This window comes from Amblyomma americanum, chromosome 6 (assembly GCF_052857255.1).
Source record: "Amblyomma americanum isolate KBUSLIRL-KWMA chromosome 6, ASM5285725v1, whole genome shotgun sequence".
Taxonomy (NCBI): Eukaryota; Metazoa; Arthropoda; class Arachnida; order Ixodida; family Ixodidae; genus Amblyomma; species Amblyomma americanum.
The window spans coordinates 195,447,121-195,471,430 of record NC_135502.1 but is presented as its reverse complement, the minus strand read 5'-3'; the positions used below and the strand labels follow the sequence as shown (position 1 = coordinate 195,471,430).

General features: G+C 44.2%; 2 pseudogenes; one reads left to right on the top strand and one right to left on the bottom strand.

Moving 5' to 3' along the window:
* Positions 1-5,176: 5,176 nt before the first annotated feature.
* On the bottom strand, positions 5,177-6,484 carry LOC144095673 (uncharacterized; annotated as a pseudogene).
* Positions 6,485-7,888: 1,404 nt separating this feature from the next.
* On the top strand, positions 7,889-24,099 carry LOC144095671 (sterile alpha motif domain-containing protein 3-like; annotated as a pseudogene).
* Positions 24,100-24,310: the final 211 nt, after the last annotated feature.

The window sequence follows — 24,310 nt, the reverse complement described above, 5'->3', positions numbered from 1 at the left end:
AGCCAGCTTAACATTTTTGAAAGGAACACCCCTGCACCTACACAGCACAATAAGGAGTATTAGGGCCACATGCACCCGTTCATGCAAACTGCTAAAATTCATGGGTACAGGATGGGAGCAGGTGTAATAGAAATTCCTAATTTGTCGGATGTAAGGATGTGCATGGAATTATATTCTCTTTAAATATGTGAAATTTTTTACAGTGCCATGGATCTCGGCGCGGCCGATTCTGACGTCCGTGAAGTCGCCACAAACTTTGCAACACCGCAGGCGAGGTTCTAAAACAGCGTCGCGGGAAACGATTAACCTTTGCGCTATTTCTACTTCAGAAAGTTAAAAAAGGCATTACACCGCGATCGTGACACAACTAGTTCGACCGCTAGTCGGCTAGACTCCGCTGAAGACAACCCTTATATGTAACCGATCTAACTGCGACCTAAGATTTTTGCCTCCTAATAATTGAAGTGTGCCCCCATTGAATGTTACGCTGTACCTTAACATGCAATAAGGATTCCAGAACGACGACGCGATTTGTATCGCGAATTCTCGGAGCCAAGAATACGGGACTAGAACAAGCTATAGGTTAGCAGTAAATATTCGATCGTTTGTAATTATATCAAGGAAATTCACATAGCCTAGATCAGGCACAGGTTGAATCATGTTATTCAAACTAGTACACTGCAGACATTTTACATGTATTATAATTGCCTTTATTTGGTAGCTTTTTCTTATCCATGTACACTTTAAATGTCATCTATAAATGTTGGTTGTCATTGTCAAGTAAACAGGCCTTCCTGCTGTCTGCTCAATTGACTATTATTGCAAAAGACACTTATCTATTCATCAATATAAGAAGTGCGTGTCTATATTGTGCACGTGTTAGAAATTTCATATTTTAGCACACTGCTGTCGAATACGAACCCTAATGCATGAGAAAATTATCATATACGCAGTAATTTGGAATATGTAAAGTGAGCTGTAACTGCAGGAGTTGTGCATTTCAGAGTATGATGACCGTGAAACAGTACTGATTTCTCTCTGTAAGCTTATTCTGTCCATTAGAAAAGCCAAAACAGAAATATCACAGTGTGGTGACAACGGGGCCAAGCCATGTATCACAGCGCTGAAATGCATGGTTTTGTGTTTTGCACAGTGACAGCCGGCCACCAGTTTAATTTTAGCTGTCATTTCGTAGCTCATATTGCAATGACAATTGCACAAGCTGGAATGCAGCAGTGCAAACAAGCCTGGAGAGTTGTGCTCAGAGCCAGTCAACGGTGACACATGCAGAAACGAGCTGGCATGTTGTATGTACAACTCCAATATATCCGAAAGTGCCCATGTGAATGAAAACAAAGTCTTAATAGTTAGTAAAAGGCCATACACGCCTTTTACCTTCACTGTAAACATAACATGATGTGGGAGTTGGTAAACTGGCTTACATCTGGTCGGCTCCTGGTTGAGTTTGGGAAAGAATACTGCATATTTTCAGGGAAACCGGATGCTCTGACCATGCATAGTGGTTAGCTCAAGCATAATTTCAAGAAATATATTTACAAAGTGAAAGTGATGTTGTTGCACAATAAAATGAAATAAAAATGAGCATTTAAGTGTGTAGGGTATATATGATGATATCCTTTCATGTTGCTTTACAGTATTATTTTAGAATTTTTTCGATGAAAAAAAATAAGGGATCGTAAGAGTGATTCTGGTTCTCAAAACAGCAGATAAAAGTGTGCATTGTATGCACCACTTGTCATGTTTAAAATTTTAGAACGTGCTAGCTGCTGTTATTAGGAACATCGTCTGTAAAGGAACGCTTACTTCATGGCCAGTTTGGTTTTCAAACTGGCAAAGTTACCTTCAGGCATGCCTTATGTTAAAATGACTTCATTGCTAACCTAACCGCTTGAAGATTTTTGCCTACGCTATGCCTACCTTTGGGCTTCATACAAAGAGTGTATGTTAATTTAAAATGTCCTAAAAGGGCTGCATGTATAAGGCAACCAAATGTCTAGTTTTGTGGTCTCCTTTTTCAAAGTAATCCACCAAAATGATCATCCTCCTCAAGGCCTTGTACGAAAACTCGTGTTACTAATGTAAGGAATAGAGCAACTGTACGAATAATTTAATATTGAGTACAGATTTGTGCCTTTCAATGCGTTTCGCTCCCGCCAAATGTAGGAAAATCACACTCACGCTCAAAACTCACAGCAGCTGTGATCTGACTTCATTGATGACGAAAGAACTGTATGTTAAATTTAGCTTTATTATAAAGGAGAAGGAGGCATCCTTTTGCTTTTTTTAAATACTATAAACGCTGGCCCCATGACATACCTGGCTGGCCATTTCAGATGAGGAAAAGAATGAAACAACACACGCACATAAAAGCCACATGCGTAAACATAAGCGCCTAGCTTTTCGACCACATCATATAATGGAAGTCTCTGTGCTGCTTCCCTTGAGACAGGGCTGGATACAAGCACATAAGAAATACTGACACATATCAGCTCGTAATAGAGACAGGTATGGCGGAAAGTAGAAAATCTGAACGCAGTCTTAAAACTTCGGCAAATTGGCCATGATCAAGCGCTCAGACGGTTGTTTCTGGACAGTAGGAATGTTGATGTTGATAGTGGGATGGCAGACCATATAGCAATGAACGAAGTCTAGTTAAATGAAAGAGTGAAAGGAAGGCCATTATTGAATGTATGAAAAAGGGAAAGGCCAAGTGCGATACCTTTGGAGTTGCCCAAGATTCCAAAATAGAAAGGTAGGATGAGCAAGAGTTAGCATGAGCCAACTGCTGTTAGCTGGCTAGGATCACTAAATCCCGCTCAGAACAGTACATAGCAAGGCACTATTCCATAAAGATTTTTAAAGCGCGCTTTCTAGAGGAAACTAAGGTGCAATAGAATGCCACGAAGAACGAAAAGTTGGCTATTCACAGGAATGCTTTTCAAAAAGCATACCGGTTTGGAATGAAAAACCTAATGGGCCACAACAATTTGGCAGCGTGAGAGTACATAGTGTTTTTCACGCTTAGGAAGCCATGCTAGTCATAGAAATGGTGCCATGAATTGGTGCTTGTGGCGTTATCAGAACTAAAGAAATTTACCACATTCTGCTGTATGCTGTCATGCCTCGTTAATATCCGCCCTGCGATATGATGGCTTTAATTATGGACAGTTTTTCTGGGGACGAAACTTTATCAAAGCATGCATGCCTTAACCTGGAAACTTGGTGTTTGTACAACTGACAGGCTTTAAATGCACTAAGCCCATTGGGAACCGCATATTTTTCTCGTGTAATAAGGACTGCAATGCGAACGTCTGGACTGTGGTAACCAGATACTACACAGTAAAAAATTTTACACCCTTAAGGGTGCTAAAAAGGTGCTCCGGTAATATTCACCCTTTGGAGCACCTTTATGACACCCTTATTTTATCATATACACCCTCCATCACTGTCTAAAAGGGTGCTGTTCCTCCAAGCACCCTTCATTTTGTGTAGGGTGTAGAAAGGGTGTAAGAAGGCTACATAAAATGACCATATATTTATATATGCATTGGCTTGTAAGGCTCGTGTGTACCAGAGATACAACTAAGAAAGCGGCAGCCACTGATAAAGAACCAATATTTAACATTAGTTCGAACAGATGTCCATATCTTTACATTTATAGTTGGTAGTTTTTTTCACTTGCCATTCTAAACACAAGTGTTTTTCTCAAGCAGTTTTTAGGATCGTGTAACATATATGCGCACTACCAGTCTGCCAGAATCACTTACGCTGAACAACTCACAAAACATTTTTCCTCGATTACATCTCTTAACTGTTTTGTGATATTTAAGAGCCTTGCATTTATCTTCTGTCATTATAGTAAAAAACAACATAATCTGAGGGCCTCATCTAACAGTACAGATGAAAATTGACGAAATTTATTTCGATAAAAATGATTTTATTCACCAGAAAAGTGAACCATAAGAAGTGGAATCAAGAACAAATGCAACATAATACATACAAACATTCACAGAAAAATTAACACTTTGTAATTGAAGAACATGTAATGAAAAAAGATCAGTAAGTGCAATGCATATGTAGAAGCATGCAGCAGACAATTCAGGATTTCAAATGATGAAAGCTTAAAAATTGCTGTGTCCTAGATTTTCACAATGAAAGTATGAAGGCACCGAATATGGCAGGAAGTTGTTAAAAACAATTCAGAAATCAGTAAAGCAATGAGTGACGTGCATTCAAAACAGTGCGTTTCCTGTGCTCTTGCATGTACATCACTTCTGTGTCAAAGCTGGGCACACAGGTTAACACTTTATCTTCTTGAGTAGCAGACAAAACATAGACGTGAAAGTGCTCATCAAAGTAAATAGTTTCAAGCAGCCTCCCCAACAGCAGCAATACCTTGTTGATGTAAAATATTTCACGGAGTTGAACAAAACTTGGCAGGGAATCATTACGGACATATTCCACAACAACACATCCGGCCTCGTATGTCTTCCCATCCATACAAACTGAGCTTACAGTGTATGAATGAGTAGTTTCAAGGTTATGCTCAGAAATGAACTCCTTGATTTTTTCAGGGAGGTTTGCAGAAATGACAGGCAAACATTTGGTCGTGTCTGGCGCTGCTTTGCTGGCCTCCACTGCCAATGAGAAACACTGAAAATATTGGTGCCTTACAGCCAAGCTATAGGCGAGGTTCTTAGAATTGTGTATTCTGCGAGCAATGTCCTTAAAATATTGATGCTTTGCTTCAAATCGCATTGCCCAAAGCCCAGTCAAAGGCCCAAAATTTTCAATGCAAGATGGATAATGAATCATATAGTGCATCTTACAAGGAAAAGTCACGGCTGGAAACAAGGCCTTGAAGTCCAGAAGAAAGAAGTGAATCTTCCTCTGCAAGTAAGCAATCAATGAAAAACAGAAATTTCTGGGCACATTATTATGTCCATGATTTCGCGGAGAAGCAAGTAGAGATGCCAAATTTCATTGTCCAATGGCACACACTCTCCAACAAAAAAGGCTAGGTGGCGAAAGAGGCAGAAATTTTCTGAAGCTGAGCCTTTCATGGTGGCCTTTTCTTGCAAAAACTGCTTTTGGATGGCTTCTGGCTTATTTCGCGTTTCCCTTGGATCATACCTCCAATGAGCAATTGATTTGTTCAACTGGTCAAGAGAAAAGAAACCTTGTGAAATAAAGAACAAATGATGTGTTTAAGTACAAACGGTATGACACCCTCATGTATATTATGCATAACATCAGGGGGAAAGTGCTGCGTTGGATTGAATCCCTGACTAGTGATAGCACGCGCTTGCTTAACTCCGTACAGTGGCCCAGTTGGCAGGCCGGCATTCAACATATTTATGTGGTGTTGATGTCCTGCTGGAGTGCGAAGTGAAAAATCACTCTCCAGATATTTGTACCTAATTTCATGGTGAAGTGCCATGCAAAACCTACAAATTCTACCATGACTGAAACTTTGCTGGTGCAAGAATTGCAGCCATGCCATATGTTTTCACATGTTTGTCTTCAACTAAAAGAGCCAAGTGAATGTGCGACAAAGTTGATCGTAAACGTTTGCTGAAATTAAGCAATGAGAAGTACACTGCCATTATCTTATGCTTTCCTCGTTTGCTGCCCAGAGGGTTGCAGACTTCAAATTCATCACTGTACAGTTGTATGCAAATCTTAGTGTCATCACCAGCAAAGAATGTATGTTCACGAAAACCTTTCCATCAAACACAGAGCACAAGTGGGTACTATGTTTCAAGTAACCATTGAAATTGTCTGAAAATGAAGGCTTTTCAAGAAGAATTTGGAGGACTTTGCACAAGGGCACATACTGCATGCTATCAATCTTCCCATTTTTCCTTCCTAGCACCACAGTACGGGGTTCAACAAGTGACAGATGCATTTTCCAGTACATAAACCTGCCATGCCGTGTCAAGAGCTGCTCAGTTTCAGGGCTGCATAAGAGCTGTTTAACATTTGCGATCTCTTCTGTGGTGGAGTACCCATCTTCAATAACAGATTTAAGAAAAGAAATCACGTCATTTGCTATTTCATCCACGGTCGACTCTGTCAGCCTCCTTCCTTCTTTCCACTTAAGTAGCAGCATTGTCAGTTGCTTCACATATTCACTTCTCTCACTCTGCGCCTTGTCCTGGTCTCCATCCTTTGGGGGCGTTTCTTCAATGTCTTCCAATGGAGCACACTCACTTTGTCCTTGGTCGAGAGGAAGTTGTGGTGCAACCATCGCTGCTGTTTCTCTTTTAATCATTTCAGCATGATTCCTGTATACATGTCTCTTGTATGAAGTGAAGACTTTGAAAGTATTCATGCAGCCATTTAGGCCACACACCCAGTTTGCCTCGTGTCCATGCATTAGCCACAGGTGCCTGAAAAAGCATCTCAAGGAAAACCTCTGGCAGTCACACCTAGGGCAACGAAAAAAGCCGATGCCTGGCATCTGCAAAGCAAACAAAGCACATGTTTTGATTAGTATTGGTTTTACTCAGCTCTTTGTATGAAGCTATGCAAAGTAAGAGGTATTATAAGAAATATATCATGTGCTAGGCAAAAAAATTTAAGTTAACATAACTTCCGGCCTCACCACCGCCATTCTCGCAAGACGAAGCCACCGAACCTTTTCGTCTACTGCAACTCGCTGAACCTCGCACAAAGAAGACAACCACAACGAGCCACGACCTGCCTCGAGGCGAGCGCGCGCTTTCCGCTCCTCGAGCCCGGCCGTGAACGGGCGTTTTCGGCTACTGCAACTCGCACAAAGAAGACAACCACAAAGAGCCACGACCTGTCTCGAGGCGAGCGCGCGCTTTCCGCTCCTCGAGCCTGGCCGTGAACGGACGTTTTCGGCTACTGTTTCACTTAAGGAGCGAAGCGCAAGTAAAAGAAAGTGGACGTCGCTCGAAAACGTGGTGCGGATCAGATGCATGGAAAGGAGAACAGCGCTAGAGCGACATAGGAAAAAGCGTAGATGCTGCAGGATACAAACCCGTGCCCAGTATCCCCTTCACAAGAATACATCAGAGCAACCGAGAACAAGCTGTTGCGGATACTTGCAAAAGACGGAATCAACGCGTGGAGGCTGAGGAAGAGAACGGCGCGCGCTCGGAACCCGAACACGTGTTGCACCTTAAACTACAACTACACAGGTGGTGCGATGTGCTCTTTCGCGCAGCGAAGCCCTGCGCCGTGGCGGTGGCGGCGCCACCACCCCGTGGCTGTGTCGCCACGCTGTCACGTGGTTCGTTGCGTGGTTGGTCACGTGACCAAGTTCCACTCAGCCAGCTGTCGCTATCGCGTCACCCCAAGTTTAACCACAGCTAAACCACCATCAATTTTGTAGTGATAGCTACATTACGGTAGCATTTCGAGCCTTCAGCATGGCGGCGCCACCACGCTGTCACGTGGTGCGGAGTAGCTGCCGGCGGAGCGGCGCCGTGGCTGGTCACGTGACCAAGGTCCACTCAGCCAGCTGTAGCTATCACGTCATTCCAGGTTTAACTAGAGCTAAACACCGCCAATATTTTGTTTTTCTGTCCACAAGCATTTAGGATGCCTATTTATTGTTTACAATTTCTTTACGCATTTTTAAAAGTAGTGATTGAAAGCACTGTCTGACCAAAATGCTTTTTGCTTCAAAAGCGAAAGTCAGAACTTGGGTTGCCAGTTTCATAGTAAATGCATATATCAAAAATAGCTGTTGTCATTACATGTTTGCAGTTATTTGTTGCTTGTTACTTGTTGTATTTATTGCTGAAAAATCAGGAAGCATTATCAGTCATTTTGTAATAGTAATATCATTTCGCATTGCTTGCTTCAGAACACAGTGCTTGAGATGGAACACAATATGCCTGTTCACACTAACATTGGAGCTGAACCAATGCAAGAACCTGTGCACTGTGATCTGTAAGTTTTTTTGATGCTTGAACTAAAATGCATGGAGTCATTATGCTGCTCAGCTTTCTCTAACTACCTTTTCTAATTTGTGACTGTTGTACTTGCACTAATGAGAATATTTGTGTTTAAAAAATTATTTCGGTTTACCGATTGCCAATAATGCCAATAATAAATGCCTCAATAAATTCATCTTGAATGCAATTTAGCTACTTTGGCTGTTTAAAGCACCAGTTGAATGAACAGAAATGATAAGTCGAGATATGCATATTGAACTCTAAAAACTAAAGGGTCTTTCCTGTCAGAGCACAACAGGAAAATTTTCGGGCCAGTGCTGTAGGAAAATGAGAGCAGTAGTAAGAAAAAATCGGGCCGCTGCGTGTGCCGCTTTCTTTCATATAAACATGTGAAGTTGTGATGTCAATTTATTAGGGAAGAAAAAAATATCGGCAGTTAAATAACCTTGTAATATACACTAACCAGCTGCTGAAAGTGCTGGGATTCTGCCATAAAGTATTTGCTTGTTGAAGCCCCTCATCGGGGCTTCCAATCCTCCCTCCTCCTCTAATCCTCGGCACATCTGAATTCTGGTCTCTGCTACATTTTCTGGATTGCTAGACAACTTAGAATGGATTCCAATTTATGCTGTCTTCCTGCCACTTTTTTCTGTTGGATTCTTTTTCATAAAGTGAATAGACTTTCTAAGATTACTGGAAACAAATACAAAGGGTTAAATTAAATCATATTTTAGGTTGCCATTTCCAGACAACAATGGAAAAGCCTTTGAATTGCCCAGCTTCGGTGGACTTCATGATTAGATCATGTCTGGCAAGCCGCTGACTTCATCTGTGCAGAGAAAGATTGTGGACCTTCTATTCCATGCTATGCTGAAGTACACAGTGTAAGTTAAGAAAGCATGACTCATTGTTGCATCTGGGGGGCGCATAGAGTACCATGAGTATGTAAAACGCTATACATTTTTGCATTCCAGACTTGTCATACTGGCATTTCTGTTTCAGTGTGCAGTGTTAACCTCATTTTGCACATTTCATTTTCTCAACTCATGGAGCCTCTAATCAAAGTAGCCAAAGTGAATATATATAGTGGATAAACTTCCACGTTATTAAATGTTTATGCAGTAAACCTTTGCAATTTAAAGTACCTTTTGAAGCTTCAGAAAAATCGTGCTTAGAGCATTGTCTTGGCCACCCTTATATGGTGTCATATACCGTTACTTTAGACACATGATGAATAGCGCCAGTTAGTTGGGTTGCATTTTGCTACAGGGAGCAAATCCCAATTTACATGAATTAAGCTACATATTTAACATAATGCCCACATAGTACCGAATTTAAAAAGGTTGTGCTGGACACATCAGTGGCTACTTCCGTTATTGGGGTTTAACGTCCCAAAGCAACTGAGGCTTGAGAGATGCTGTATTCGAGGAGTCTGAAAATTTCGACCACCTGGCATTTTAACATGCACCGACATTGCACAGTACACAAAGGCCTCGCTTTTTGCTTCTATTGAAAGGCAGCCGCTGCGGCCGGGATCGAACCCCCGTCTTTGGGGTTAGCAGTCAAGTGCCTTACCGCTGAGCCGCCGCGACGGGTTACATTTTAACAGTCTTTGGCAAACTTTTCATTGCATGCTCTGCTACCATGATAGTCATTCTGATTTTCCTTGGTATTCCAGTTAACAATAAAACGGCCATATTCTAATAAATTTGTGCCTAAAACATTCCTTGTAATGTTTCTTAGAAACATGTTATGTTAATGTTTCATTCGTCTCTAAAAATAGCATTGCTTTCTGTACAGGGTGCCTACGAGGGACTTCTATGCTAGAGTTACACATCTTCTCCTTCAGAAGTACCCACAACTGACGGACGTCGTGGGAACTGGATCAGTAAGGAAACTCCCTTTGAGTGTTTCAGTGTTACAAAATATGATGTAGCTCCTTTTTGTATCATGTGCTTTGTTGGCATGCCAATTTGCCTTGAATGATTTTAATCTCACAGTGATTTCTTGTGCACGTTAGAGGTTCAGTCGAGTGCTTTCAGTTCTGAGCCATTTTTAACTGTGTATACTGAACAGTGCTGCTTTGTATTTATTTTGTCCTGTTTCTTTTAAAGGATTCCTGGAAAGTTTCATTGCGGTATAAGTTTAAGAATCAGCGATGACGGCTTTCAGAAGATCCACTAGTAGCTGAAAACAAGAGAAAATTTGGTTCACAAAGAAAACAGGCTCAAGGCTTCACTTCAACCGAATTGAAGAGGCACACAAGACCAAAGCTAGTGAGAAACCTCTCGAGTTATAATCCTGTGACTTGAGCATTATTTACCAGGATTATTTGCCTTGCATCCTGGAAGTATACATGCAGTTGCACTCGGTCATATTCGTAATGAACTAATTGTGTATGCTTCCTAAATACTTTTCTTCTTTTCCTGCATGCACTTTATCATGTGTCATTCATAACAATTTTAAACTAATGCCATTTTCTACTAGTATGCACCAATGAAGGTAAACTTCAAGCTTTTCCTGTTCTAAACATTCATACTCTACAGGAGGTGTGAAAACATTGTCATGATTTGTTTTGCAATTTCACAAGCTGGAAAGCAAATCAAGACCACTTGTGCGAATCCGAGAATGCAACATTTTGAATCAAATCATAGTAGCAGATGTAGCTTGCATGAAACATACATTACAGGTCAGCATTTAAAGGGTGTATTAGGAGTAGGCATCCAGAGGTCCAGAAGAACCTATTTCATTGTTTAGAAGCTTGTCTGAAATATTGCAGGATATAAAGCATACAGCCATTTTGGGAGAAGACACCACCTTGGCAGCTCATGAAGAATGGCTTTTAGCTGAGGCAAAGAAAGGAGATCCTGATGAAAGTGGCATACGAGAGAGAATGACTCTGACTGCAAAGAGCAGGCTGCAAAGTATCAGAACGATGAAAATTGAAGATGTGAAAAAGCTGTACCCATATATGATGCAGCCAGAGAGGGTAAGCGATGGGCCTAATCTTTTTCTTTGCTTATGCATGAAGGATACCTAAAATACAATTTTGTAGCTCAAAATGTTTCGTCACATGCCCTAACTACTCACGAGACGGTGCCATCTGATAGAATTAGTAATTAAGGGGAATTAGAGTGGGAAAAGATAGTTTTGCATGAAAGGTACAAGAACATTACTAGAATCATTGGTAATCTGACTGGTTTTCATTATTTGCTGCATGTTTAGCCTTTATTGACAAGACTTTATACTGACTATTTTTACTGGCTTAGGTTCACAGAAGGTGAAGAGCTGCATTATCTGCAAGAGCTAGGTTTTAACTGTATTAGTTCAAGAAATAGACTTCATAGCTAATCTACCAATGATGTAATGAATGGCATGATTTTCCCACAAAAAACACTACATAATATTATAGAGAAGGGGCTGGAAGCTGGAATTCTTTGAAGAGCACAGAGCATATGAGCAAGTGGTAAGGGGAAAACTCGGGCACTAGCCAACAGTTCAGCTAGAGAGCTTAGCAAGTCGATTCCTCTTTCCGAACTGTTGGCTAGTGCCTGTTGTTTCTTTGCTTTATTTTTGTTCCTTAAGAATATTTTGTTTTCCATAATTACGTTTGAAGCAAAACTCCAGCAAAACTCAAGCTGAACTCCAAATGATACGCCAAGAACTTTCGTCCAACGGCTATCCCAACCATTTTGTGAAAAGGATCGAGAAAAATATTTTGCAGCCGAGCTCTTCCAGTCGTAAGGTCTTCACCGCCACTGCTGGAATTCCGTATGTACGGGGTATAAGCGAAGCTTTATCCCGTATTTTCGCCAAATATAACTTGCGCATCGGACACGTGCCTTCCAGCAAACTTCGAAGTATGCTGGTGAATGTCAAGGACCCCCTGCCAGATAACCGCTTTCCCGGCGTTGTCTACCGAATCCCATGCGGTGATTGTAACCACGTTTACATAGGCGAAACGGGAAAGTTCCCCAGAAGATTGAAAGAACATCAGCGCGATGTTGATAACCACAAAGTGGCTTCCAATGCGATTGCCGAGCACGCGCACGAAAAAACGCATGATATCGCCTGGGACAACGCCGCAATTCTTTCCAAAGAGCGGAACCTGACGGCACGGCTTTTGCTTGAGTCATCATTCATCCAGACGACACCTGATACTATGAACCGGAAGGAAGGGACGATGCCACCCGTGTACATACAGTCATTACGTCATATTCTGGGTATTTAAGTTTCGACCACTGCCATTTTAGCCTCATTGTGAACAAGGAACCCGTACGGGTTCCGAAACGTCAATTTGTTATTACTTTGACTTGGTCAGTGACTGTAATCTTTTGCTTCTACTAATGCCTGACCAGACGAGCTTTCGTCGAACCCTTGACTATAATTACGTTTGATATTTCTTAATAGTGCTGTGAAGTAATAAACTTAAAACCAATATGCATGAACTCATTTTCTCTCATGTAGTTCATTGAGGACTTCAAACGGCTCATAAGGTCGGATGTGACTGATTGCATCAGCCGTGGCATTGACGCTACGGTTGCTCTTGGACGACAGGAGGCTGTTGCTTGCAGTGAGCCGATACTACAGCTTTTGCAAGCGACATTACCAATGGACCCAGCACGACGCAGGACACGACGTACGTGCTGAATTTAAAATCAAGTATAAAATTAATTTCAACTACATGTGCAGAATATCCTTTTTGTGCTTTATTTTTTCACTTATAGGATGAAAGCAGAAGTGACATCCAAGTGGCTTAAAGTACTTTTTTTTATGTTTAGATTATTACATATAATAACTGGTGCCTTAAAAATATTTTCGATGTAATTGCCTCACAAATATAGAATTGGTGATATGACTTGTTCAGAAGCATATATAAAAACATTTTTAAATCCAATAAATTCGACTTTGCAGATATTTATGCAAATGTAAATGCTACAAACTTGTATGCTATTCTGAGTGTCTTGCAGGATGACGTTATTTCAAAAATGTCTGCCAAATATTTTGCACGATTTTTGTGCTACGTTTTTTGGAGTGAATGTGGCCCTAGTTGCAAGACAAGCTCAAAGAGAACTTTCTTGTTAAAAACAGCCTGTGATAGCATTTATTGCAGTGACATAGGTTTCTGTAAAAGAAATGAACTAGTCAAGTGCAAAGTGTATGCTATCTAATGTGTGGATTTCATGTCACTTGTCAATACTTGTCAAATACTAGAGGAAGCCAACAGCCACTGACCTCAGGAAAAGCACAGGAAATGTTTTTATTTTTTTGCATTGGTTGTCAGTGTGAAATAGTAATATAATTATCGAGATAAATATTTATAAAGTGGAAGAAACAAGTATGTGTCACCAGTAGGATCCGAAATGTGGGAAAGGCAAACTGTGTCATGGCATGGTTTTTCTTTTTCGAGTTGGTATTGCAGCTGGATGGTATATTTGATCATACTTTTTTTTCAGACCTCCTTTCTCTCGCAGCCTTTAAGATAATAGCCCTAAATGTCAAATAACCAAAAGCTTTTCATAATATGTTTGTGCAAGAAGGTGTAAGTACTGCCAACTTTATATTTTTAGGATTACTTTCCAGTCGGGGAATTCCACTTGTGAATACAACTTAAGCATTCTTTTTTAGAGAAAATGGCACCAGTTGCATTTTTACTGCTTCGAATCCAACATCTCTGTTATCCATGCAAACAAAGATGATGCCTTTATTTTGGTTTTTAAGAGCAGTTCTTAAAGATGAATATGCATACATCCAAATAATGACCATTGTGTATTTATTTTGAAAGTATCAGATAAATCCTGTTATGGCCTATGATATCTTAATGGTATAAAATATTGCATTATGGATGATGCAAGCTTTAAAGTAGCCAGACACCTAGTACAAACTGCTGCAGTTAGCCACCTAAATTGTAAACTTGTTTCTCACTGCAGGGTCAAGATATGCCAATCACACCTTGTGTACTGTACTCTGGAGAGTCCATTGAAGATGCAGACTACTTTTACCTCGTCGTGGAACGCAAGCGCCTGTTTTCTACGTGCAGTGCAGAAGAAGGACTAATTGTGTTGCTTGGAGCCTACTGGCTGTTCAGCCTGTGTTATTCCAGTGATGCATTTAACACGCTAGTTGTCTTGGAGCGCCTGTACCTAAAGATGAACGTGACAACACCCCGAACAGTTGTCACGAAGTTTTTAAACAAAGTTGTGAAAAAGCATTCAGTGGTAAATGCTGACTTCCAAAAAGCTTAATGCAAGGAACAGAAACCAAGTGCTATTTTCTTTGGCATCATCTAAGAAGGTGAACCAACTCAGCTGTTTGGTGTTAATTTTTTTGCGGGTGCTACAAGTGCCTTGTTTCAGTGGCACATTTTATAGCTGCTTTATAAACTCAGCGCTACATCCATTTCTGCACAGTGGCTGAGCAACTCGGTATAAAGCGTTAGAGACTATAGTATCCGCAAGCATGCTTTTGGGGTGCAGGCTTGGGAAGTGTCATGTTTCTGCATAGATATCAAATATTGTTCCATGTTCTGTGAGAAACATTCTTCATATTCACCCATTTATACAATGCAGTAAGCAGGATGTTGCTGCAAGCCGACTTGGGAGTAAGGTGCGGAGGATGTCTGGATAATGGTCTTGCCTGTGGAATAAAAGTAGGTTGCATTTTCCACCCATATGGTTCTTTTATGTGTGCTTTTTCTCATTTCTAACTAATTTCTTTGCAACACTACACAGTTGCATATACTGTGCCAGTTCCTAGCTTTTGCTTTGCGAAAGACTTGTGGAGTCGCTCGTTAAGCACAAATTTGGAATTGTCACAGGAACACACCTGCCGATTGGGAAACACCCTACCTTGAAGGGTGCAGGTTAAGCACCCCTAGCAAAAGGGTGTGGTGCCAGCACCCCAATTAGAAGGGTGCAGATGCAACACCCCAGCCAAAGGGGTGTTAATAAACACATCCCTAGGGTGCTCCCCATGCGACAAGCCATTAACATCCCTAAGGGGTGTAAATTTTTTTACTGTGTATAACACAGCGCAAGGACTGTTAGAAGTGTTTGGCGACAAATTCAGACTGAATAATATCGCTTTTGCACCATGGAATTGATCTAATACCACTTGCAGTATAGCGTGCAGTCTTTGTTAAACCTTGAACTGCCAGGCACGCCAACTCTCTCCGCTTGCACTTTCTCATTGACAAAGCACTTCTCTTTCTGGTATCAAAATCATTGGCCCTGAAAGGCTCAGCGACTCATTTCTCGGAGCATCTTCTTCAGTGCACAAATTCATTAATCAAGCCGTTCGCTGCCTGTATAACCTTTTTGTTATAATCTAACAGATGTTTACTTTGCAACACTAATTTATTGTTTTTTAAACAGAGCACACGGAAAGCATAAAAAACCACTCGTGTTAAAGCATGTCGGTGACGAGGAGACCTCAACACAGGTGCGAAGCAGGGAATCCGCAAATAAAATCCAAGCAGTAAGAAAATGGGTTGAAATTTTATCTCATCTCAACCTCAACTGGTCGACGGCTGCACCGGCACTGCAGGATTTTCAGTAACGGCACAACGTCAGCATTTCAGAGTCAACCACAGTGCAATAGCGCATACCACATTTTGAAAAATAAAAATAAATCATGTTAACGATGTCTTCGCAATATGCACAAATACGGCCCTGTCACGACCATACGACAAATGTGAACAGATGTGTGGGCATAAAAACCTATAGCTGAACCCTGTGGAAGGTGCAAACAAGCATCTACATTCAGGCAAACAAATTTAGAAATGCAGCAAATGCAAAGAAGGCGAAGGAAATCTAGGAAGAATTCTCCATTTCTAACAGATACATCCTCCTCGATCCATCATCGCCTTCATCCTGCTCACAAATGATATTTTTTGCAGGCAGACCCAGGTAGAAGAACGCAGCATATGCATGTGTGCATGTGCATTGATAGCATATGCTTCTAAAGGCTTTGAGAATGTCTTACACAAGCTGGTACCACTAACTTAGGAAGCGCTAGTTAACAACTGTTCGACACCAATAAAGCCGAGTTGTTCGGCAACGTCGGCGACCGCAGTGTAATGAAAGCAACATTAAATATGGGATCAGGCGCTGAATCAAAGAGTACATTCTCTATCCCGATTGTCATGGCTCACGGAGCACTTCGTGATCGCTGCATTTTACCATAATGCATGGCAGCCACGACAATGCACTCAATATTGTAAGCATTTGTCTAAAATCCAACTTCACTCCACGCTGCTAAGCAAAAAATGAATTGTAATCACAGAAGCTTACTGAAAATGCTTTTCATTTTTAATTCCGATTTGCTATTAAGGAAAACTCTGTATGCGCAGTTTTGATCCAGAACCAAAGGGTTCATATTAATAAGGCGCATTTGTATATGGGTTGTTTGCTTTGAGAAGCGTGAGCATCTGATGTGGTCTTTTTTTTATGTAAAAGACAAAATGATATGCTCATGAAAAAGAGCTGCACTAGCGGGCCCATATTAGAGACTTCTGCATTGTGAAACAGCGGTGAATGAGGTACGACAATGGTTTTTGTTCATACAAAATCTCGTGATAATACGTTACAACCCAAGTTTAACAATACTGCTTTGGCTCAGACCATGATCACATTCAGGGGTAGTTAGATACATTCACTTTGTCACGGAAATATTTATTTAGAGATATGGGCCCGCTTGGCAGGCAAGAAATCAAAACAGACGCTCCAGATGTGAGAGTTGCCATGCACATCGATGTTTTCACACAGCTTTCACAGTGCCGCTGGCATACCATCGTAATCCGGCCACTCGTAGTCACAAATTGCACTTTATAGAGCTGAATGCCGCAGAATGCTGGCGAGGCTTCTGTAGTCCCGGCAGAAAACAGCCAAACGGTCATGCAGCCGAGGTCGTTTCGCATACGCGAAACACAAGTTTCAGTATGGTCTCGCGCACTCACGGCGGTTGTCTAACACAGTACACACGAATTACGATCGACATCGGTGATGGCTACGACGCAGCACAACGACTTGTGCCCGCGATCACTGCAACCACTGCAACGAATGCGACTGTCTGCAGAGCACGAAGTTAATTTCAGCTCGTCGCACTCAGGGCCGTTCTCAACTCAGTACACACGCGTGTATTAGAATAAGGATCTGCTATACAGCTCTAAGTTCATTTCAGCATTCGGAAAACGCGGCGGGCGTAGTAAGATTTTCAAACGTAATTATACTTGCAGGCGATATCACTGACTGACGCAAAAGCACTCGTTCCGACTGCAATCACTTTCACTACAGTGACACTTGCCACTGCGCTGTGAAGCTTGCTGTATGCACAGGAAATTCACCCTGGGGAGCCACTTCTCGCCAATGCTCGTGAAGATCCTAGCGCGAATAAAGAACACTTGTAACTATCACAAACGGTTCCAAATATACACTTCTCGACACCGGCACTGTTACGTTTACGTAGACAGCGTAGGGGTGAAGGCCGCTCGGTTAGCTCGGTGTAGACGGCGACAAAACAACTTTGAGTAAACTGCCGCTTGCCGCTGTTGCACACTGCGAAGCTCGAAGTCGCTGTCTACACTCGTAATAGTTACACGCGGCCAATATTATGTGTTTCTCGGCACAGCTACCCCCAACTAGGCCTGGTTTTTCACTCCGCTTCGCGGGCGGCCATCTTGCTGAAGGGGCACGGCCTGGCACTGCTGCGCTCCTACGTCACGGGACAGCAGCCAATAGCGTGATGCGACCATCCGCTCTTGCGACAGAAAGTTGAAGTTTACCAACTTCGCGCACACAGGCGGATGCGTTCATGCGTTCCATTGTTCGGCCCTTGCGCAGCGCTTGCGTACTCTCGCAACGACGCGTGCGCATGGGGAAAAAAAGATCGTACAGCGGCCTTTAGCGGAATGGGTTGGCCCGTTTGCGCCCTCCCCCGCTCCGCCGCCCGGCGGCTCGTCCACTGTTTCGCCCCCTCTGCTTGCCGGCGTCAAGGTGCCGCTTGCGAGTGGGGCACGGGATAGCGCGTCAGGTACCACGTTCGTGCTCCCCTTTCGATACTGCACCGAAAACTCGTAATGCTGTTTCAGGAGAGCGCAGCGCGCCTGCCGGTACGCAGGCTCGCGGAGCCACATCAGCCAACTGAATGGAATGGAAAAACTTAATTTCTCTCTTTACAACTTTCAGCGGCTAACAGAGGTCTTTATGTTTTACTGAAGTCTCCGTCGTTTTGAGTGGTCGGCGCCCCTATTCCAGAGCACCGCTGAGACTGGCGACTTTGAGAGCGTGCTGCACCAATCTTTTTCGGGCTGTGAGCACGCCGCTGTTTAGCAGGCCCGCCCACTGTTCCACCTTGGGTGTTTCTTCTTTATGGAAAGAGGAGTTATTTCTGCACTCCCATGTGATGTGATATAGTGTTGGGATGGCCCCACATCATGAACATGTGTCCCTGTATTAACTAGGAAACATTTTATGTAGGATGTGTAGATTTGAGAATGTTTCTGTCTGCAGCCTTCGCCAGCCGACTGCTTCATGTTGTGTCAGAGATAGGTGAGGTGGTGGATATATTATCCTTTTGTCGATGGGATGGTTTAGTATTTCCGCGTACGTTGGTTTCACCGTCTTAGTGGTATCAGGGTCCATTAACTGTCCCGCTCGGTATGTAAGCTCGCGAGATAGACGGTCGGCCTTCTGGTTACCCTCTATTCCGGTGTGACCCGGCACCCAGAAAATCGTATGCAGTTTCTTTTCGTTCGGAAGCACTGCCTCGAGGAGGACTCGCAGCGCCCCTTTGTTTATTCTACCTGTCGTGTAGTGTCAGCATGCTTCTTTGGAGTCTGTGAGTATAATCAAGGATCTGTATGTACGGTAACCTTCCGCCGCTGCTAGAGCTATAGCTGATTCTTCCCCCTCTGTTGGCGTGCAGCTCCTTAGAGTTGCGCTGCTTATCAGCTCTCCCATGTGATCCACGGTCACTGCCGCAACTCTGTGTTCTTTGGTGTTGTGGTCCCGCGGGTATAGGGCTGCATCCGTGTATACCACATTGTTCTTAGTGGCCAGGTGTTTTTCTATATAGTCTGCTCGCACTTCTATTCTGGCCGCGCCCATATTCGGGTATAAAGACATAAAAAAACGTAAGATAGAATGCTTAACATACCAGACTCTTTTTGCCAGACACTGAAAGCTAGCCCCCTACCGAGTAATATGGACTCGAATATGCGCGCGCTTGTCTTTTGGCCGCGCGCATATTCGTGTCCATATTCCTCGGTAGGGGGCTAGTTTTCAGTGCCTGGCGAAAAGAGTCTGGTATGTTAGGTATCCTATCCTCCGTTTCTTTTATGTTTTATAGCCTAATCTTTTAAGGAGAACCCTGCCGTTGGTTGATTGCAGGAGCCTGAACAGCGGTGCACCCAGTTGTGCCTCCTTGAGCTCTTCGAATGTGTATTGAACACCTAGCTTGAGGAGCTTGTCGTTCGAAGTGTTTCTGGGCATATGCAACGCCGTCTTGTACGCTTTCCTGATCAGAGTCTCGGCTTGTTCTCTTTTGCTGCGTCATTTTGAGGTACGGGAGTGAGTACGTGACCCTGCTGACCACCAGGCTCCTGACCAGCTAGATCGTGTCCCCTTCTTTAATGCCGCTTTTTCTTTGCGACACTCTCGTGATTATCCTGCTGACTTGTTCCGTCGATTGCTTAAACATGCCTAGCGAGTGTCCGCACCATTTGCTGCTCTGGATCCACATACCGAGGTTGCGTATTATGTCCTTCTCTGGTATGAGTTGACCTTCTAGATACAATTCTATCTTTTCCTTGGTTGTGTTCTTTCCAATCCTCAGAATTTCCGATTTCTCGGTTGAGCACGCGGGGCCTCTGTCATTGACGTATTGTTCGACGCATGTTGCCGCCTTCTGAATCTTTTCTTCTTTTTGGCTCAGGGATTCCTGATTTACCCAGACCATGATGTCATCCGCATACATGGCGTGCTGGATGCCTTCGATCTCGTTCAGTTTCTGGGCTAGCCCGATCATTGCGATGTTAAAGAGAGTTGGTGAAATGACCGAGCCCTGCGGTGTACCCTGGTCAGGCGTGTCAAAGGTATCACACCGCAGGTCTCCGAGTCCTACTGTCGCCGTGCGCTTGGCAAGAATTCCCGCACGTAATCGTGGCCTCTCTTGTCGCAGTTGGTCTAGTTTAGCCCTTTCATGATTGCTCCATGGCTGACGTTGTCAGAATCCCCTTTGATGTCGAGGGCCATGATGATGTTTTCGCCTGCTTTGGGGATCTTGTTAAGGATCTTTTCCTTTATTTGTAGCAAGACATCCTGTGTTGACAGGTTCGTCCGGAAGCCAAACATGCTGTGGGGTACAGCTTGTTGTCTTCTAGGTGTCGCTGTATTCTTTTGGTGACCACTCTCTTGTAAAACTTGCCGAGACACGAGGTTAGCGAGATGGGCCGCAAGTTTTCATGTGTGGCTTCTTGCCGGGGTTGGGTATCATTACCACTCCCGCTTGCTTCCATTCTTTTGGTACCATGCCCGCTTCCCACTGTGTATTCAGGTAGTCCGCGAGCTGAGCCACCGCTTCGACGCTGAGGTTGCGGATCAAGTTCTTAATTTTATCGGCTCCTTCTTCTGCGTTTGTAGTTACTGCTCTGATGGCGGCATATACCTCTTCTCTTGTAATTGGCTTATCGACGTCGGGGTTTTTCGTTCCCTTGTAGTCCCCTTCGTATTTTGCGGCTTGTCCCGGCCATAACATTTGATCCGGACTTTCTCTAGTAATTCCTCGTCTGGTCCCTCATATTGATGGGCGAGCTTTTGAATTGCCATGTTGCTCGAAGCTTTGGTTTTGGTTGGGTCCAGGAGTGCCTTGAGTATATACGCCACGTTTTGGCTGTGCCGAGCGTGCCGTTTAATGAGCTGCTAAACTGCTGCCAGCCTTGTCTTCCCAATTGCGCTGCGTGTTCCTCTGCCTTCTGGGTGACCTCAGCGATCTCCTTTAGGTTATTGCTTATCCTCTGTTTTTTCCATCTCTTGGTGAGCCCGCGTCTTGCCTCCCATAGCTTGAGTAGCCGCGGGTCCACTTCCGGTGTTTGTTCCGCTCTGTCTATTTCTTGCGTGTATTGTTTTTGCATTTGCTTTACTTATTGGCACCATTCTTTTATTTTTTTATTTTTTTTATGCGTGCGAGGTTACAACGTGCCATGTCATCTACTTCAAGGTACCTACGGCGTCAGGGTTTGCACTTGGCAGCTCGAAAATGTGCTGTGGTCGCATTCACGCGGAAGTCTGTCTGCCACTACCCGGTAACTCTTCAAGGGGTTGCAGTACCATACGTCTCCCACCACAGATTTTTGGGCATTATCATTGACCGCGATCTGTCATGGTCGAGGCATATAAACATGCTAAAGAAAAGACTCACTCTTTTTTGCCATGTGCTTCGCTTTGTCGCAGGCATTAAATGGGGCCCAACGGAGCGCTCCTTGCTTCGACTTTACTATGCCCTCTTTATTGGCTACATTCGTTCAGCCTTCCTGTACTCTCTAACATGGGTATTTCCTGCTTGCGGACATTAGAGAGTGTCCAAGCACAGGCGCTCAATATATGCCTCGGTTAGCGGACTGAAGCAACTCGCACTTGCCTACATCTGGTCAGAATACCACAAATGTGTGCACGTCTACACGAATGGATCTGCGTCTCCAAATGCATCAACAGCAGCTTTTGCAATCACTGCACAACAGACGACCCGCAGATTCATTATGGGGGACAAGTCTACTTCAACCGCTGCAGAGCTTGTGGGCCTTCGGGAATCGATTCGCCACATCTGCGGAGAATCGCCTCAGGAGTGCTGCATTTTCACCGACTGTAAACCTGCGCTACACATTTTAGGATGCTTCCTACGCCACACAGCCTACCAAGCTCTGTCTCTTGATATCATTAGTCTCGTACCATTTGCTCAGGGAAACGGCCATCGTATAGTGTTTCAGTGGATCCCCGGACACTGCGGACTCGATGGAAATGAGACCGTCGACGCTGAAGCAAGGAGCGCCTTCAGCAATGGCCTGCGTACAGCTGTACCGTTCTCTATAGTGGACACAACTTGTCTCCTTTCGGAATTGATGAGGAGGGCGACGGCTAGGTACTGGGCCCTGCCAGACACCCGCCACATCCGCCTTAAACGGCTAGATCCGACGATGACCTTTTCAGTTCCTCGCGGAATACCTCGCCCTCTTGCATGCGTTATCCGTAGACTACGTTTAAACGTGGCATTCACGCGCAAATACTTGCACTTAATAGGACAAGCGCACTCCCCTGAATGTACCACATGTGGCGTGCTAGAGACTATAGAACATGTTTTAGTGGCGTGTCCAGCGTATGCACGTGAAAGACTCATACTCGCATCTGCTCTGAAGCCTATCGACACATCGCTCCTCTCTGAGGATTTGATCCTCGGCGCTTGGCCAGATAGTTTTAGAACGGTAAAGGCAACGCGAGCGCTCTCACGCTTTTTGAGCGACACGGACCTTGTCTCGCGTTTGTGATGTCAGAAAGTGTGCCTTTTTTTAAGGTAGTTTTTCATCTGCCTCCTCCCATCATCATCGTCTCCCATCGTGACCTTCTTTTATCTCCTCTTCCCGTCCCCCGGAGCAGAGTAGCAGGCGAGATAATTATTTTTCAGGCCAACCTCTCTGCTTTTCCTATCAATAAACCCTCTCTCTCTCTCTCTCTCTCTTTTATTGGAGTAATATCTCCCCCTTTATGTGTTTACTGTTCTTCCGAAAGGCGTCCCAGTTCGCTATGTGGGCTGTGCCAATCTTCCTCTTGATATTCTCGGCTTCTATAGTTACCTTCAGTACGTAATGATCGCTGCCTCGGTTCTCCAGCAAGTTTTCTCATTATACCTGTTTTGCTCCTCTAACGTACATTAGGTCGGGGCAGGTACCTCGGCTAACGCTGTTGTGTAGACGCATTGGCTGATTTTCGTCCGTTATGAGGGTGCAGTTTGTGTCCTCCGCGGCCATGCAAACTAGGGGCCCCTTCTTTCTGCACCTTCTCCTTTCCGATACCCACCGCTGGGGTCCCTCGCGTTATAAAGTCCCCTCATATAAAAGGGTATTGGATTTTGCTAACCTGCCTGCCCCCGCGAAAAGTTTGCTAAAGTTGCCATCTTTTGTCTATGCCGGCTGTAAAAGTTTAATATGAACGTACTTTTTGCATTATGCTTTTTCTTTGGTATCACCTCAGTTATCACGTGTTCTGTCCCGGTATCTGGTATTTCGCAATGTGCTATGGTTAATAGTTTGTTGCTAATTAGTGTCGCCGTGCGGCCCCTCTCCTGGCGTGTATACCCCCTGAGTGTTGGCGTGGCATTTGTCTCTTGCAACATGGTGATGTCTGGGGGTGCGTTTTGTGTGTCTATGTACTGCTGGGGCAGTCCTGCTTGCGCCGGTATACCCTGCAGTTCCACTGCCATATGCTTAGTGTGTTTTGTCCAGCCATGTTGTATTGTTATCGTTGTTGTTTTGGCTTTCGGATCCGAATCTTCTTTCGTGATAAAGCCTGTCCCTGGCTTCGCTCGTGATTTTTGTGTGTTTTGACTTTTTACGTAGCTGCGAAAATTCTGTTCCTGCAGCGCCATTTTTGTGGCATCTGTCCAATCTGCTCCTACATGGTTTGCACAAAGCTTTCCTTTTTTTCTTCATGGCTCTTTTTCCTTGACTGCGTTTGTTGTATCTTTTGTTCGGGCACGGGGCTGGGTGGCAATTTTGTGGGCTGCCCGTTTCTTGTGCCTGAAACTCTCTTAATAAATCATCGATTCTTTTCTTTAGTTGCCTGGTTTCCTCGCGGCTTAGCTCTAGCTTCCTTTTGAACGCCTTGTTTTCCTCTATTAGTTTCGTGTGATTGTTCGATTGTGCCAAGTGCGGAAACGCTGATTTGGGAGGGCCCGCTCCCCAGCTCACCTTGACTCCGCCTTTCTTCTGCTGTTGTTGTTTCGGCGGCCCTTGGTCGTTTTTCTTTCCCAGGGGTGGAAAGGACTCGTCCTGGGTCGGCCTCCGCCTTGGCTGCAGCTCCGTCCCTGTCTCCGGCACCTGCTCCGGCTCCGTGACTGGTTCCAGCCACCGGCCTGGCTGCCACCCCGACTCCGGGACTGACTCCCCTCACCCTCTGAGTTGAACCATCTCGATCGGCGTCTCCGGGTCCGGCTCCGGCCCCGTCGCTGCTGCTGCTGCTCGTCATGGTTGCCCGACGGCGGGCGCCCGCGTAGCTCCTCAGCGGCCTTGAGCTGCATCCTGCAGGCTCTGGTGCAGGTCACGTGTTCGCCTCCGCATACCATGCATTTCGTTTGGCAATGGTGTCCGTCGA